The sequence below is a fragment of the Salvelinus fontinalis genome, chromosome 29 (genome assembly GCF_029448725.1).
Source record: "Salvelinus fontinalis isolate EN_2023a chromosome 29, ASM2944872v1, whole genome shotgun sequence".
Taxonomy (NCBI): Eukaryota; Metazoa; Chordata; class Actinopteri; order Salmoniformes; family Salmonidae; genus Salvelinus; species Salvelinus fontinalis.
In genome coordinates this window covers 12,871,622-12,887,371 of record NC_074693.1, presented here as the reverse complement: position 1 = coordinate 12,887,371, position 15,750 = coordinate 12,871,622, and the positions used below count along the sequence as shown (strand labels likewise).

The 15,750-nt window shown below is 46.8% G+C and overlaps 1 protein-coding gene across 1 annotated transcript in view; it reads right to left on the bottom strand.

Moving 5' to 3' along the window:
- Window positions 1-11,349, bottom strand: part of LOC129827440 (complexin-2) — a 49,332-nt gene extending 37,983 nt beyond the window's left edge. The window contains exon 1 of the mRNA XM_055888291.1: window positions 11,225-11,349. The gene's annotated coding sequence lies outside the window, so the exon portion shown is untranslated. The remainder of the gene's footprint in view (window positions 1-11,224) is intronic.
- Window positions 11,350-15,750: the final 4,401 nt, after the last annotated feature.

Genomic DNA, 15,750 nt, shown 5'->3' with positions numbered 1-15,750 from the left:
CCATCAGACGTGTGCTCGGTGTGAGAGAGGAAAACTCCTTTTGGCAAGACAGTACAACAGATCTGGGACCAGGCTAGGTTGCGTAGTCTAATAACATATGTATGACAAAACGTTCCTTGTCTCTTGTCTACTAACGTCGCCCCCAGGACCAACTACTAGAGAGAGAGAGAGCAAGCTGGTGGATGAGAATATTCCCTTCATAAATATCCATAACTTGGACATATATTGGGCTCCCGAGTAGCGCAGCCGCCTAAGGCACTGCATCTCAGTGCAAGAGAGGCGTCACTACAGTCCCTGGTTCGAATCCAGGCCGTGATTGGGAGTCCGATAGGGCGGCGCACAATTGGCCCAGGTTTGGCTGGGGTAGACCGTCATTGTAAATATGAATTTGTTCTTAACTGACTTGCCAGGTTAAATAAAAAATGTAAATAAAAAATGGCAAACACTACAATGACACAGGAGGTTGGTGGTTAAGTGTTTCAGAGCTTGTTTCTTTGCCACACTGTGCAAACAGAAGCAACGCTCCTTTAAAGAGTGATGACTCTAGTGACAATATTTAGGGAGAAACAATAGATACAGCACCTGTGCCAGGAACTGTGTTCAGCGCAGAGCTCCAAACTGTCTTCCTTGCTGTCTTCCCTCCTACAGCACTCTGTTTAGCTTCATAGCAACAGGTCTAAGGGGTTGTTACCAGGACAACCACTTCTTACATCAACTAGAGGCAGGGATAGTGTGGGTGCCCAGGGCCAGAACAGTGGAGCAGGAGAAACAGGAGATGTACATCTCTGTTACTAGCAGCCCTGTCAGAACTTATACAGTGTATATTCAGACCCTTCAGATCTGCTAACAAGGAAGTGGTTAAAAGGGGCCAAAGGGAAGATGAGGGAACGAATCGGCACCAGCTGGTCACTCCGTCAGAGAACTTCCTCCCTGGTTGTCCAAACAGCCAGATGAGGATATGACTCAGCAGTCGTTAGATCTCCCGCAAGGCCCATCGTAGTGAGGACCATCAGAGTGAGGCCCATCCTAGCGAGACTCATCAGAGTGAGGCCCATCAAAGCGAGGCCCATCAGAGCGAGGCCCATCCTAGCGAGGCCCATCCTAGCGAGGCCCATCCTAGCGAGGCCCATCGTAGCGAGACCCATCCCAGCGAGGCCCATCCTAGCGAGGCCCATCCTAGCGAGGGCCATCCCAGCGAGGCCCATCCTAGCGAGGCCCATCCTAGCGAGGCCCATCCCAGCGAGGCCCATCCTAGCGAGGCCCATCCTAGCGAGGCCCAACCCAGCGAGGCCCATCCTAGCGAGGCCCATCGTAGCGAGACCTATTGTCAGTCAGGGAAGTACGTATCAGCAAACACACATTGTGATACAAACACAGGATTCACTCAGGGGTTTACATTAATCCCAGCACCCTTTAACAAAAGGTTCACTAGTAAGACACGCGCTGACTGGGCTGTGTTTTTCCATTACCTTCTTAAGAGTTTGAACTTTTAAATGATGAACAGCTGCTTTACATCAGTGCTTCTACAATGGTTGTGGGCTAGAGGAGAGCGTTACTCTGCATAAGAGCAGAAATTATGTTTAGAGCGGTCTCTCAGATAAACATCCCTCAGTTATCTGTCTGGTACTGTACTGTGGCGCTAATTTGTTTGTCGGGAGTGGTTCAATGAGCCCACGAGGGGTTCTCTCCTCCTCTAGTGAAATAGAAGAGAGAAAGCGAAGTGCTGCTGGCCGGTAAGTGCCCTATCAGTGACCTCAGAACCAGGTTCCTGGGGTCTGTTAGTTGCCTATCAGTGACCATAGAACCAGGTTCCTGGGGTCTGTTTGTGGCCTATCAGTGACCACAGAGCCAGGTTCCTGGGGTCTGTTAGTGGCCTATCAGTGACCACAGAACCAGGTTCCTGGGGTCTGTTTGTGGCGTATCAGTGACCATAGAACCAGGTTCCTGGGGTCTGTTCGTGGCCTATCAGTGACCTCAGAACCAGGTTCCTGGGGTGTGTTCGTGGCCTATCAGTGACCATAGAACCAGGTTCCTGGGGTCTGTTCGTGGCCTATCAGTGACCTCAGAACCAGGTTCCTGGGGTCTGTCCGTGGCCTATCAGTGACCATAGAACCAGGTTCCTGGGGTCTGTTCGTGGCCTATCAGTGACCATAGAACCAGGTTCCTGGGGTCTGTTAGTGGCCTATCAGTGACCATAGAACCAGGTTCCTGGGGTCTGTTAGTGGCCTATCAGTGACCACAGAACCAGGTTCCTGGGGTCTGTCCGTGGCCTATCAGTGACCACAGAGCCAGGTTCCTGGGGTCTGTTTGTGGCCTATCAGTGACCATAGAACCAGGTTCCTGGGGTCTGTTAGTGGCCTATCAGTGACCATAGAACCAGGTTCATGGGGTCTGTTAGTGGCCTATCAGTGACCTATCAGTGACCTCAGAACCAGGTTCCTGGGGTGTGTTCGTGGCCTATCAGTGACCTCAGAACCAGGTTCCTGGTGTCTGTTCGTGGCCTATCAGTGACCTCAGAACCAGGTTCCTGGGGTGTGTTGGGTGTTGTTCTACTCCGCTAGCCAGCACCTCGCCTAAATAGGTGTTCTACTCCGCTAGCCAGCACCTCGCCTAAATAGGTGTTCTACTCCGCTAGCCAGCACCTCGCCTAAATAGGTGTTCTACTCCGCTAGCCAGCACCTCGCCTAAATAGGTGTTCTACTCCGCTAGCCAGCACCTCGCCTAAATAGGTGTTCTACTCCGCTAGCCAGCACCTCGCCTAAATAGGTGTTCTACTCCGCTAGCCAGCACCTCGCCTAAATAGGTGTTCTACTCCGCTAGCCAGCACCTCGCCTAAATAGGTGTGCGTTTCTGTTTCTTCTAGACTGATTCCAGGCTGTATCACAACCGGCCGTGATAGGGAGTCCCATAGGGCGGCGCACAATTGGCCCAACGTTGTCCGGGTTAGGGTTTTGGCCGGCGTAGGCCGTCATTATAAATAAGAATTTGTTCTTATTTTTTTCTGACTTGCCTAGTTTAAATAAAGGATTGAAATTTTGGGGGGAATCATCATGTCAGCTGTTCTATTCATTTCAATTCTATCTGCCGGGTTGTGAAGAATGTGAATGTTTCAGCTCATTGAACAACCCCCCCCTAACCCCCACTCCGCGGGGTCTTGTCTTATTGTCCCCCCTGCTGAGAGGTACCAAAGCAGAGAGGCAGAGTAGGTCCTGGGGAACCCCCCTCCTGCTCCTCTACACTGTGGGGTCTAATTAGCCTCCGTCAAAACGATTCAACGTCCTCATCTGCAAAACCCAGTGGAACAAAAACAACAGTATTGTTCTGTACTGTAAACAATAAAAGGGCAAACATTAGTGAGGTGAAATCAAATATTTATTGGTCGTTTACACGTGTTTAGCAGATGTCATTGGTCACGTACACGGGTTTAGCAGATGTCATTGGTCACGTACACGTGTTTAGCAGATGTTACTGGTCACGTACACGTGTTTAGCAGATGTCATTGGTCACGTACACGTGTTTAGCAGATGTTACTGGTCACGTACACGTGTTTAGCAGATGTCACTGGTCACGTACACGTGTTTAGCAGATGTCATTGGTCACGTACACGTGTTTAGTAGATGTTACTGGTCACGTACACGTGTTTAGCAGATGTTACTGGTCACATACACGTGTTTAGCAGATGTTGCTGGTCACGTACACGTGTTTAGCAGATGTTACTGGTCACGTACACGTGTTTAGCAGATGTCATTGGTCACGTACACGTGTTTAGTAGATGTTACTGGTCACGTACACGTGTTTAGCAGATGTCATTGGTCACGTACACGTGTTTAGCAGATGTTACTGGTCACGTACACGTGTTTAGCAGATGTTACTGGTCACGTACACGTGTTTAGCAGATGTCATTGGTCACGTACACGTGTTTAGCAGATGTTACTGGTCACGTGCACGTGTTTAGTAGATGTAACTGGTCACGTACACGTGTTTAGCAGATGTCATTGGTCACGTACACGTGTTTAGTAGATGTCATTGGTCAATTACACATGTTCAGCAGATGTTACTGGTCACGTACACGTGTTTAGCAGATGTCATTGGTCACGTACACATGTTCAGCAGATGTTACTGGTCACGTACACGTGTTTAGCAGATGTCACTGGTCACGTACACGTGTTTAGCAGATGTTACTGGTCACGTACACGTGTTTAGCAGATGTCACTGGTCACGCACACGTGTTTAACAGATGTTACTGGTCACGTACACGTGTTTAGCAGATGTTACTGGTCACGTACACGTGTTTAGCAGATGTCACTGGTCACGTACACGTGTTTAGCAGATGTTACTGGTCACGTACACGTGTTTAGCAGATGTTACTGGTCACGTACACGTGTTTAGCAGATGTTGCTGGTCACATAGGCGCGTTTAGCAGATGTTACTGGTCACGTACACGTGTTTAGCAGATGTTACTGGTCTCGTACACGTGTTTAGCAGATGTTATTGGTCACGTACACGTGTTTAGTAGATGTTACTGGTCACGTACACGTGTTCAGCAGATGTTACTGGTCACGTGCACGTGTTTAGCAGATGTCATTGGTCACGTACACGTGTTTAGCAGATGTTACTGGTCACGTACACGTGTTTAGCAGATGTTATTGGTCACGTACACGTGTTTAGCAGATGTTATTGGTCACGTACACGTGTTTAGCAGATGTTATTGGTCACGTACACGTGTTTAGCAGGTGTTACTGGTCACGTACACGTGTTTAGCAGATGTTATTGGTCACGTACACGTGTTTAGCAGATGTTATTGGTCACGTACACGTGTTTAGCAGATGTCACTGGTCACGTGCACGTGTTTAGCAGATGTCTCTGGTCACAAGCACGTGTTTAGCAGATGTTATTGGTCACGTACACGTGGTTAGTAGATGTTACTGGTCACGTACACGTGTTTAGCTGATGTTACTGGTCACGTACACGTGTTTAGCTGATGTTGCTGGTCACGTACACGTGTTTAGCAGATGTTGCTGGTCACGTACACGTGTTTAGCAGATGTTACTGGTCACGTACACGTGTTTAGCAGATGTTACTGGTCACGTACACCTGTTTAGCAGATGTTACTGGTCACGTACACGTGTTTAGCAGATGTCATTGGTCACGTACACGTGTTCAGCAGATGTTACTGGTCACGTACACGTGTTTAGTAGATGTCACTGGTCACGTACACGTGTTTAGCAGATGTTACTGGTCACGTACACGTGTTTAGCAGATGTTGCTGGTCACGTAGGCGTGTTTAGCAGATGTTACTGGTCACGTACACGTGTTTAGTAGATGTTACTGGTCACGTACACGTGTTTAGCAGATGTTACTGGTCACGTACACGTGTTTAGTAGATGTTACTGGTCACGTACACGTGTTTAGCAGATGTTACTGGTCACGTACACGTGTTTAGTAGATGCTACTGGTCACGTACACGTGTTTAGCAGATGTTACTGGTCACGTACACGTGTTTAGCAGATGTCATTGGTCACGTACACGTGTTTAGCAGATGTTACTGGTCACGTGCACGTGTTTAGCAGATGTTACTGGTCACGTACACGTGTTTAGCAGATGTTACTGGTCACGTACACGTGTTTAGCAGATGTCACTGGTCACGTACACGTGTTTAGCAGATGTTACTGGTCACGTACACGTGTTTAGCAGATGTTACTGGTCACGTACACGTGTTTAGCAGATGTTATTGGACACGTACACGTGTTTAGCAGATGTTACTGGTCACGTACACGTGTTCAGCAGATGTTACTGGTCACGTACACGTGTTTAGCAGATGTCATTGTTCACGTACACGTGTTTAGCAGATGTTACTGGTCACGTACACGTGTTTAGCAGATGTTATTGGTCACGTACACGTGTTTAGCAGATGTTACTGGTCACGTACACGTGTTTAGCAGATGTTATTGGTCACGTACACGTGTTTAGCAGATGTTATTGGTCACGTACACGTGTTTAGCAGATGTTATTGGTCACGTACACGTGTTTAGCAGATGTTATTGGTCACGTACACATGTTTAGCAGATGTCACTGGTCACGTACACGTGTTTAGCTGATGTTGCTGGTCACGTACACGTGTTTAGCAGATGTCACTGGTCACGTACACGTGTTTAGCAGATGTTACTGGTCACGTACACCTGTTTAGCAGATGTTACTGGTCACGTACACCTGTTTAGCAGATGTTACTGGTCACGTACACGTGTTTAGCAGATGTCATTGGTCACGTACACGTGTTCAGCAGATGTTACTGGTCACGTACACGTGTTTAGTAGATGTCACTGGTCACGTACACGTGTTTAGCAGATGTTACTGGTCACGTACACGTGTTTAGCAGATGTTACTGGTCACGTACACGTGTTTAGCAGATGTTGCTGGTCACGTAGGCGTGTTTAGCAGATGTTACTGGTCACGTACACGTGTTTAGCAGATGTTATTGGTCACGTACACGTGTTTAGCAGATGTTGCTGGTCACGTACACGTGTTTAGCAGATGTTACTGGTCACGTACACGTGTTTAGTAGATGTTACTGGTCACGTACACGTGTTTAGCAGATGTTACTGGTCACGTACACGTGTTTAGTAGATGCTACTGGTCACGTACACGTGTTTAGCAGATGTTACTGGTCAAGTACACGTGTTTAGCAGATGTTGCTGGTCACGTACACGTGTTTAGCAGATGTTACTGGTCACGTACACGTGTTTAGCAGATGTCACTGGTCACGTACACGTGTTTAGCAGATGTTACTGGTCACGTACACGTGTTTAGCAGATGTTACTGGTCACGTACACGTGTTTAGCAGATGTTACTGGTCACGTACACGTGTTTAGCAGATGTTATTGGTCACGTACACGTGTTTAGCAGATGTTATTGGTCACGTACACGTGTTTAGCAGATGTTATTGGTCACGTACACGTGTTTAGCAGATGCCACTGGTCACGTGCACGTGTTTAGCAGATGTCTCTGGTCACAAGCACGTGTTTAGCAGATGTTATTGGTCACGTACACGTGTTTAGTAGATGTTACTGGTCACGTACACGTGTTTAGCAGATGTTACTGGTCACGTACACGTGTTTAGCAGATGTTACTGGTCACGTACACCTGTTTAGCAGATGTTACTGGTCACGTACACGTGTTTAGTAGATGCTACTGGTCACGTACACGTGTTTAGCAGATGTTACTGGTCACGTACACGTGTTTAACAGATGTCATTGGTCACGTACACGTGTTTAGCAGATGTTACTGGTCACGTGCACGTGTTTAGTAGATGTAACTGGTCACGTACACGTGTTTAGCAGATGTCATTGGTCACGTACACGTGTTTAGCAGATGTCATTGGTCACGTACACATGTTCAGCAGATGTTACTGGTCACGTACACGTGTTTAGCAGATGTCATTGGTCACGTACACCCGTTCAGCAGATGTTACTGGTCACGTACACGTGTTTAGCAGATGTCACTGGTCACGTACACGTGTTTAGCAGATGTTACTGGTCACGTACACGTGTTTAGCAGATGTCACTGGTCACGTACACGTGTTTAGCAGATGTTACTGGTCACGTACACGTGTTTAGCAGATGTTACTGGTCACGTACACGTGTTTAGCAGATGTCACTGGTCACGTACACGTGTTTAGCAGATGTCACTGGTCACGTACACGTGTTTAGCAGATGTTACTGGTCACGTACACGTGTTTAGCAGATGTTACTGGTCACGTACACGTGTTTAGCAGATGTTGCTGGTCACATAGGCGCGTTTAACAGATGTTACTGGTCACGTACACGTGTTTAGCAGATGTTACTGGTCACGTACACGTGTTTAGCAGATGTTACTGGTCACGTACACGTGTTTAGCAGATGTTGCTGGTCACATAGGCGCGTTTAGCAGATGTTACTGGTCACGTACACGTGTTTAGCAGATGTTACTGGTCACGTACACGTGTTTAGCAGATGTTATTGGTCACGTACACGTGTTTAGCAGATGTTATTGGTCACGTACACGTGTTTAGCAGATGTTATTGGTCACGTACACGTGTTTAGCAGATGTTACTGGTCACGTACACGTGTTTAGTAGATGCTACTGGTCACGTACACGTGTTTAGCAGATGTTACTGGTCAAGTACACGTGTTTAGCAGATGTTGCTGGTCACGTACACGTGTTTAGCAGATGTTACTGGTCACGTACACGTGTTTAGCAGATGTCACTGGTCACGTACACGTGTTTAGCAGATGTTACTGGTCACGTACACGTGTTTAGCAGATGTTACTGGTCACGTACACGTGTTTAGCAGATGTTATTGGTCACGTACACGTGTTTAGCAGATGTTACTGGTCACGTACACGTGTTTAGCAGATGTTACTGGTCACGTACACGTGTTTAGCAGATGTCATTGGTCACGTACACGTGTTTAGCAGATGTTACTGGTCACGTACACGTGTTTAGCAGATGTCATTGGTCACGTACACGTGTTTAGCAGATGTCATTGGTCACGTACACGTGTTCAGCAGATGTTACTGGTCACGTGCATGTGTTTAGCAGATGTTACTGGTCACGTACACGTGTTTAGTAGATGTCACTGGTCACGTACACGTGTTTAGCAGATGTTACTGGTCACGTACACGTGTTTAGCAGATGTTGCTGGTCACGTAGGCGTGTTTAGCAGATGTTACTGGTCACGTACACGTGTTTAGCAGATGTCACTGGTCACGGACACGTGTTTAGCAGATGTTATTGGTCACGTACACGTGTTTAGCAGATGTTGCTGGTCACGTACACGTGTTTAGCAGATGTTACTGGTCACGTACACGTGTTTAGCAGATGTTACTGGTCACGTACACGTGTTTAGCAGATGTTACTGTGGGCGTAGCGAGGTGCTGCTAACTACTTGTGAATACAATCGTTGAACCATCCATCATCATAACTGTATATTTCACCTGGTCTGCACATGTATATGATGTCACTACTGTGTGTGTGTGTGTGTGTGTGTGTGTGTACACCTCTGTGCGTGCATTTTTATTTTCAAATGTATGTAACAAGGGTCTAGGCACTTTTCAGCAAGACAAGTCTGGCAAGGAAAGATAAGCCCACAGTTAACATCCTTTGAGCCGGCAGGAAGTTCTTAGGGACCATCAGCATACCATTTCAGATATCGGATTAGAGGCTCTATCCATGAAGTTCTTAGGGACCATCAACATACCATTTCAACTATAGATTAGAATCATGATCACTTACCTGGTTTCATTTCAGCTCTAGAAGCTCTATTAAATTACAATCAGCTCCTCTTGTCAAAAGTAGTGCACTATATAGGGAATAGGGTGCCATTTGGGACACTGGTAAAAAAGTAGTGCACTATATAGGGAATAAGGTGCCATTTGGCAAACACTATGTCTACTGGCTACGGAAATACAGATCGAGGCAAATCCTTTGAAGCTGCATGGCAACATCCTCATCACAGGCTCCTATATAGGGACCATTTGTCCAGGTAATTGTAACAGTAGGTTTTATTGTTTTCATTATTGCATTATAAACATCTCACAACATCTTGATTGAGGTTTATTTCTGTGGGAGATTGTATTAATAATTCATCCGTTTGAGTCCTCTGTGGTTCAGCAGCTCAGTCCCTGCCTGCAGCTAGGCCTCCTCTCTCTCTCTCTCTCTCTCTCTCTCTGTCCCCTCTTTCTCCCCCTCTCCCCTCTCCCCTCTTTTTTCTCTCTCTCGCTCTCTCCCCCTCTCTCTCCCTCTCTACCCCCTCTCGCCTCTCTTTTCTCTCTCTCTCAACCCTCTCTCTCTCTCTCTATCCCCTCTCTCTCCCCCCTCTTTTCTCTCTCTCTCTCTCTTTCTCTCAACCCTCTCTCTCTGTCTTTCTCTCTCTCCTTCTCCCCCTCTCTCTCTCCCTCTATCTCCTCTGCTACACTGCTAACAGAATAGAACTCACACAGGAATCATCAAACTCTCCATCTCCACATCTGTCATCGTCAGCCCGCTATTGACAAGACAATTCCTCTCTTTCCAACTAGGTGACAGGCAAGCCTGTGTGGCATTTCCTCCTCAGCAGCTGCTGGGGGCTGTAGGCTAGTATTTCAGCTATACAATTATTGCAACATATACTGTAGGTATACTAATATATATATATATATATATATATATATATATACTGTATTACTTGAACATTTTAGCATTGGATGTAAACACAGCAATCTATATGACCTTACTGCATATTATGACATCTTTATCCAAAAGGTTCTCGCACTTAACATGAATGAGGGTTGCATGAATGAACTGTAGGGTTGGCTGCCTCCAAGCTCTGATAGGCTACTGTACTTACATGGCTGGAGGATGTTGCTTCAGCTATAAGCAACTGTCAAAAGTATTACCATTGGTAGGCTAATGGTGAAACACTGGCACTGACTGTAAATGTTGAACTCATCCTTTAGTTCTGAACAACAAGGATTAGCATGGTCTAATTGGTGGACCAGTGCACTAGATGTTTCTGTAGTCTGTATACTTATGTATACATTATCTCTCTCTCTCTCTCTCTCTCACACACACACTCACTCACTCACTCACTCACAGTGTGAGTGCATATAGCATGCATATACTGGCTAATCAATTTAGCATCACATCAAGTATTTAATGTGTCCATAACCTGAATGTGGCTCATTTCAACAGACTGGTAACCTACACCGTCAACAAAAAACACGTTGGTCTACGCATACAACATATAACATGCATGTACAACTTGAACAACGCGATAGACATGTCAATATTTTGTTCAAACCAATCGCTCATCGAATAGAGCATCTCAATAGACTATCTAAAGCATGCACAGCAACTGCCCATTCCGGCGAAAACATCAGCGTTACACACACGCATCTCTCCTTTCTCAATCGCGCTCAATAGCTTTGAGGAGGACACAAATACCCCCTCACCTACGGCGAGATTATGGTGTCAAAATAGGCAACAACCATGAACACTCTTGTCTTCTTCCAACAACATGGTGCTGAAACTAACAGCTCAACACGCCTTGAAACCATCGCGTGCCCAACCCTTTCTCCATCTTCGACTTCAGTTCGCACTACCAGTAACCCTAGCTGGTTACAGCACCAGTCAAGTGGAAAGTCAAAACGTGTTCCAGCTATGGTAAATTGTTGTTCCTCAGAATTAATTGATCGGTTGTTTTACTAACCTTAGAGCGACTGGAGAAAGTCAGGCAGCGGCTCTCTCGGTCCCCAATCAACCAGTCTGTCTGTATCCTCCACCGTGTAATGCTCAGTAGTATCGCCCGCCCTCAGTCTACCCCCTCTCTCGTCTATTTTCCTCTCCCTACCGCCCCCTTCACTATTCATCATACCACTTCAAGCTTCTCCAAAGAAAGATCCTGAAAATATCACAACATACACAGTTCGCATTTTTGTATCCGCTAGAATAGTTCAAGTCAACTTTATATAGTCCGGATTTAATAGATTTCATGGACACCAAATGGTTATTTCTGGTAATGTATATTACTTATTGTAAAATACTTTTCATAGACAAAGATTGTCTACAATGTGCAGTTATATTGTTATTTGAAACCCATTATGCTTTTTGTCAGACTTCAGTAGAGAGCTGATAGGCCTATAGAACAGGCAGACTTCAGCAGAGAACTTATAGGCCTAGAGAACAGGCAGACTTCAGTAGAGAGCTTATAGGCCTAGAGAACAGGCAGACTTCAGCAGAGAACTTATAGGCCTATAGAACAGGCAGACTTCAGTAGAGAACTTATAGGCCTATAGAACAGGCAGACTTCAGTAGAGAACTTATAGGCCTATAGAACAGGCAGACTTCAGTAGAGAACTTATAGGCCTATAGAACAGGCAGACTTCAGTAGAGAACTTATAGGCCTATAGAACAGGCAGACTTCAGCAGAGAACTTATAGGCCTATAGAACAGGCAGACTTCAGCAGAGAACTTATAGACCTATAGAACAGGCAGACTTCAGTAGAGAACTTATAGGCCTATAGAACAGGCAGACTTCAGCAGAGAACTTATAGGCCTATAGAACAGGCAGACTTCAGTAGTGAACTTATAGGCCTATAGAACAGGCAGACTTCAGTAGAGAACTTATAGGCCTATAGAACAGGCAGACTTCAGTAGTGAACTTATAGGCCTATAGAACAGGCAGACTTCAGTAGAGAACTTATAGGCCTATAGAACAGGCAGACTTCAGCAGAGAACTTATAGGCCTACAGAACAGGCAGACTTCAGTAGAGAACTTATAGGCCTATAGAACAGGCAGACTTCAGCAGAGAACTTATAGGCCTATAGAACAGGCAGACTTCAGCAGAGAACTTATAGGCCTATAGAACAGGCAGACTTCAGTAGTGAACTTATAGGCCTATAGAACAGGCAGACTTCAGTAGAGAACTTATAGGCCTATAGAACAGGCAGACTTCAGTAGAGAACTTATAGGCCTATAGAACAGGCAGACTTCAGCAGAGAACTTATAGGCCTATAGAACAGGCAGACTTCAGCAGAGAACTTATAGGCCTATAGAACAGGCAGACTTCAGCAGAGAACTTATAGGCCTACAGAACAGGCAGACTTCAGTAGTGGACTTATAGGCCTATAGAAGAGGCAGACTTCAGTAGAGAACTTATAGGCCTACAGAACAGGCAGACTTCAGTAGAGAGCTTATAGGCCTATAGAACAGGCAGACTTCAGCAGAGAACTTATAGGCCTATAGAACAGGCAGACTTCAGTAGTGAAATTATAGGCCTATAGAACAGGCAGACTTCAGTAGAGAACTTATAGGCCTATAGAACAGGCAGACTTCAGCAGATAACTTATAGGCCTATAGAACAGGCAGACTTCAGCAGAGAACTTATAGGCCTATAGAACAGGCAGACTTCAGTAGAGAACTTATAGGCCTACAGAACAGGCAGACTTCAGCAGAGAACTTATAGGCCTATAGAACAGGTAGACTTCAGTAGAGAACTTATAGGCCTATAGAACAGGCAGACTTCAGCAGAGAACTTATAGGCCTACAGAACAGGCAGACTTCAGTAGAGAGCTTATAGGCCTATAGAACAGGCAGACTTCAGCAGAGAACTTATAGGCCTATAGAACAGGCAGACTTCAGTAGTGAAATTATAGGCCTATAGAACAGGCAGACTTCAGTAGAGAACTTATAGGCCTATAGAACAGGCAGACTTCAGCAGATAACTTATAGGCCTATAGAACAGGCAGACTTCAGCAGAGAACTTATAGGCCTATAGAACAGGCAGACTTCAGTAGAGAACTTATAGGCCTACAGAACAGGCAGACTTCAGCAGAGAACTTATAGGCCTATAGAACAGGCAGACTTCAGTAGAGAACTTATAGGCCTATAGAACAGGCAGACTTCAGCAGAGAACTTATAGGCCTATAGAACAGGCAGACTTCAGCAGAGAACGTATAGGCCTACAGAACAGGCAGACTTCAGCAGAGAACTTATAGGCCTATAGAACAGGCAGACTTCAGCAGAGAACTTATAGGCCTATAGAACAGGCAGACTTCAGCAGAGAACTTAAAGGCCTATAGAACAGGCAGACTTCAGCAGAGAACTTATAGGCCTATAGAACAGGCAGACTTCAGCAGAGAACTTATAGGCCTACAGAAAACATACAGAAAACATTTGACAATAGACTACGTAGTGATAACAAAGAGGTATTAGGAGATATTCAATATAATTAATTCTTGATTTCGGTGACACATAGATACATACATTAAATTGATATTGTAGATGCTATGGGTAGGCGCACTGATCAGATTGATGCCAAGGGTAGGGAGCACTGATCAGATTGATGCCATGGGTAGGGAGCACTGATCAGATTGATGCCAAGGGTAGGGAGCACTGATCAGATTGATGCCAAGGGTAGGGAGCACCTTGCTGTCCCCAGTCCACCTGGCCTTGCTGCTGTCCCAGTTTCAACTGTTCTGCCTGCAGTTATGGAACCCCTACCTGTCCCAGACCTGCTGTTTTCAACTCTTAATGATCGGCTATGAAAAGCCAACTGACATTTATTCCTGATTATTATTTGACCATGCTTGTCATTTATGAACATTTTGAACATCTTGGCTCTCTCTAATTCTCTCCTTCTCTCTTTCTTTCTCTCTCTCGGAGGAACTGAGCCCTAGGACCATACGTCAGGACTACCGGGCATGATGACTCCTTGCTGTCCCCAGTCCACCTGGCCTTGCTGCTGTCCCAGTTTCAACTGTTCTGCCTGCGGTTATGGAACCCCTACCTGTCCCAGACCTGCTGTTTTCAACTCTTAATTATCGGCTATGAAAAGCCAACTGACATTTATGCTTCTACACCGGCATTGCTTGCTGTTTGGGGTTTTAGGCTGGGTTTCTGTACAGCACTTCGAGATATTAGCTGATGTACGAAGTGCTATATAAAATAAACTTGATTGATTGATTGATCAGATTGATGCCATGGGTAGGGAGCACTGATCAGATTGATGCCAAGGGTAGGGAGCACTGATCAGATTGATGCCAAGGGTAGGGAGCACTGATCAGATTGATGCCAAGGGTAGGGAGAACTGATCAGATTGATGCCAAGGGTAGGGAGAACTGATCAGATTGATGCCAAGGGTAGGGAGCACTGATGTTGCGCCAGGCTGCAGGGTGTGTGTAACCAAGCCTCTGTTGTGATGCTGCAGGGCCTGTGTATCAGGAATCAAGGTAAGACCCAGATGCAGACCGTGTCGAAGTAACACTTTTTTTTATTATATCCACAGAAGCAAAGGTACAGGACGGCAGGCAGGCTCAGGGTCAGGTCAGGCAGAGGTTGGTAATCCAGAGACGGGGCAAAGGTACAGGATGGCAGGCAGGCTCAGGGTCAGGTCAGGCAGAGGTTGGTAATCCAGAGACGGGGCAAAGGTACAGGACGGCAGGCAGGCTCAGGGTCAGGTCAGGCAGAGGTTGGTAATCCAGAGACGCGGCAAAGGTACAGGACGGCAGGCAGGCTCAGGGTCAGGTCAGGCAGAGGTCGGTAATCCAGAGACGGGGCAAAGGTACAGGATGGTAGGCAGGCAGAGTGGTCAGTCGGGGGGGCTCAGGGTCAGGACAGGCAGTGGTCAGGAGGGCGGGCTCAGGGTCAGGACAGGCAGAGTGGTCAGGCGGGCGGGCTCAGGCTACAGGACAGGCAGAGTGGTCAGGCGGGCGGGCTCAGGGTCAGGACAGGGAGTGGTCAGGCGGGCGGGCTCAGGGTCAGGACAGGCAGAGTGGTCAGGCGGGCGGGCTCAGGGTCAGGACAGGCAGTGTGGTCAGGCGGGCGGGCTCAGGGTCAGGCCAGGCAGAGTGGTCAGGCGGGCGGGCTCAGGGTCAGGACAGGCAGGGGTCAAAACCAGGAGGGTGAGAAAAGAGCGATGGGGAAAAGCAGGAGCTGATAGAAAAACCGCTGGTAGGCTTGAACAAACAAGACCAACTGGCAACAGACAGACAGAGAACACAGGTATAAATACACAGGGGATGATGGGGAAGATGAATGACACCTGGAGGGGTGGAGACAATCACAAAGACAGGTGAAACAGATCAGGGTGTGACAGTGTGTAACCAAGACTCTGTTGTGAGGCTGCAGGGCGTGTGAGGCTGCAGGGCGTGTGTAACCAAGGAATCCATTGTCCGTCTGTTATTGCAGAACTCCTACATCAAGCCCATAGCAAGTGTTCTGCTGAGGTAATACAA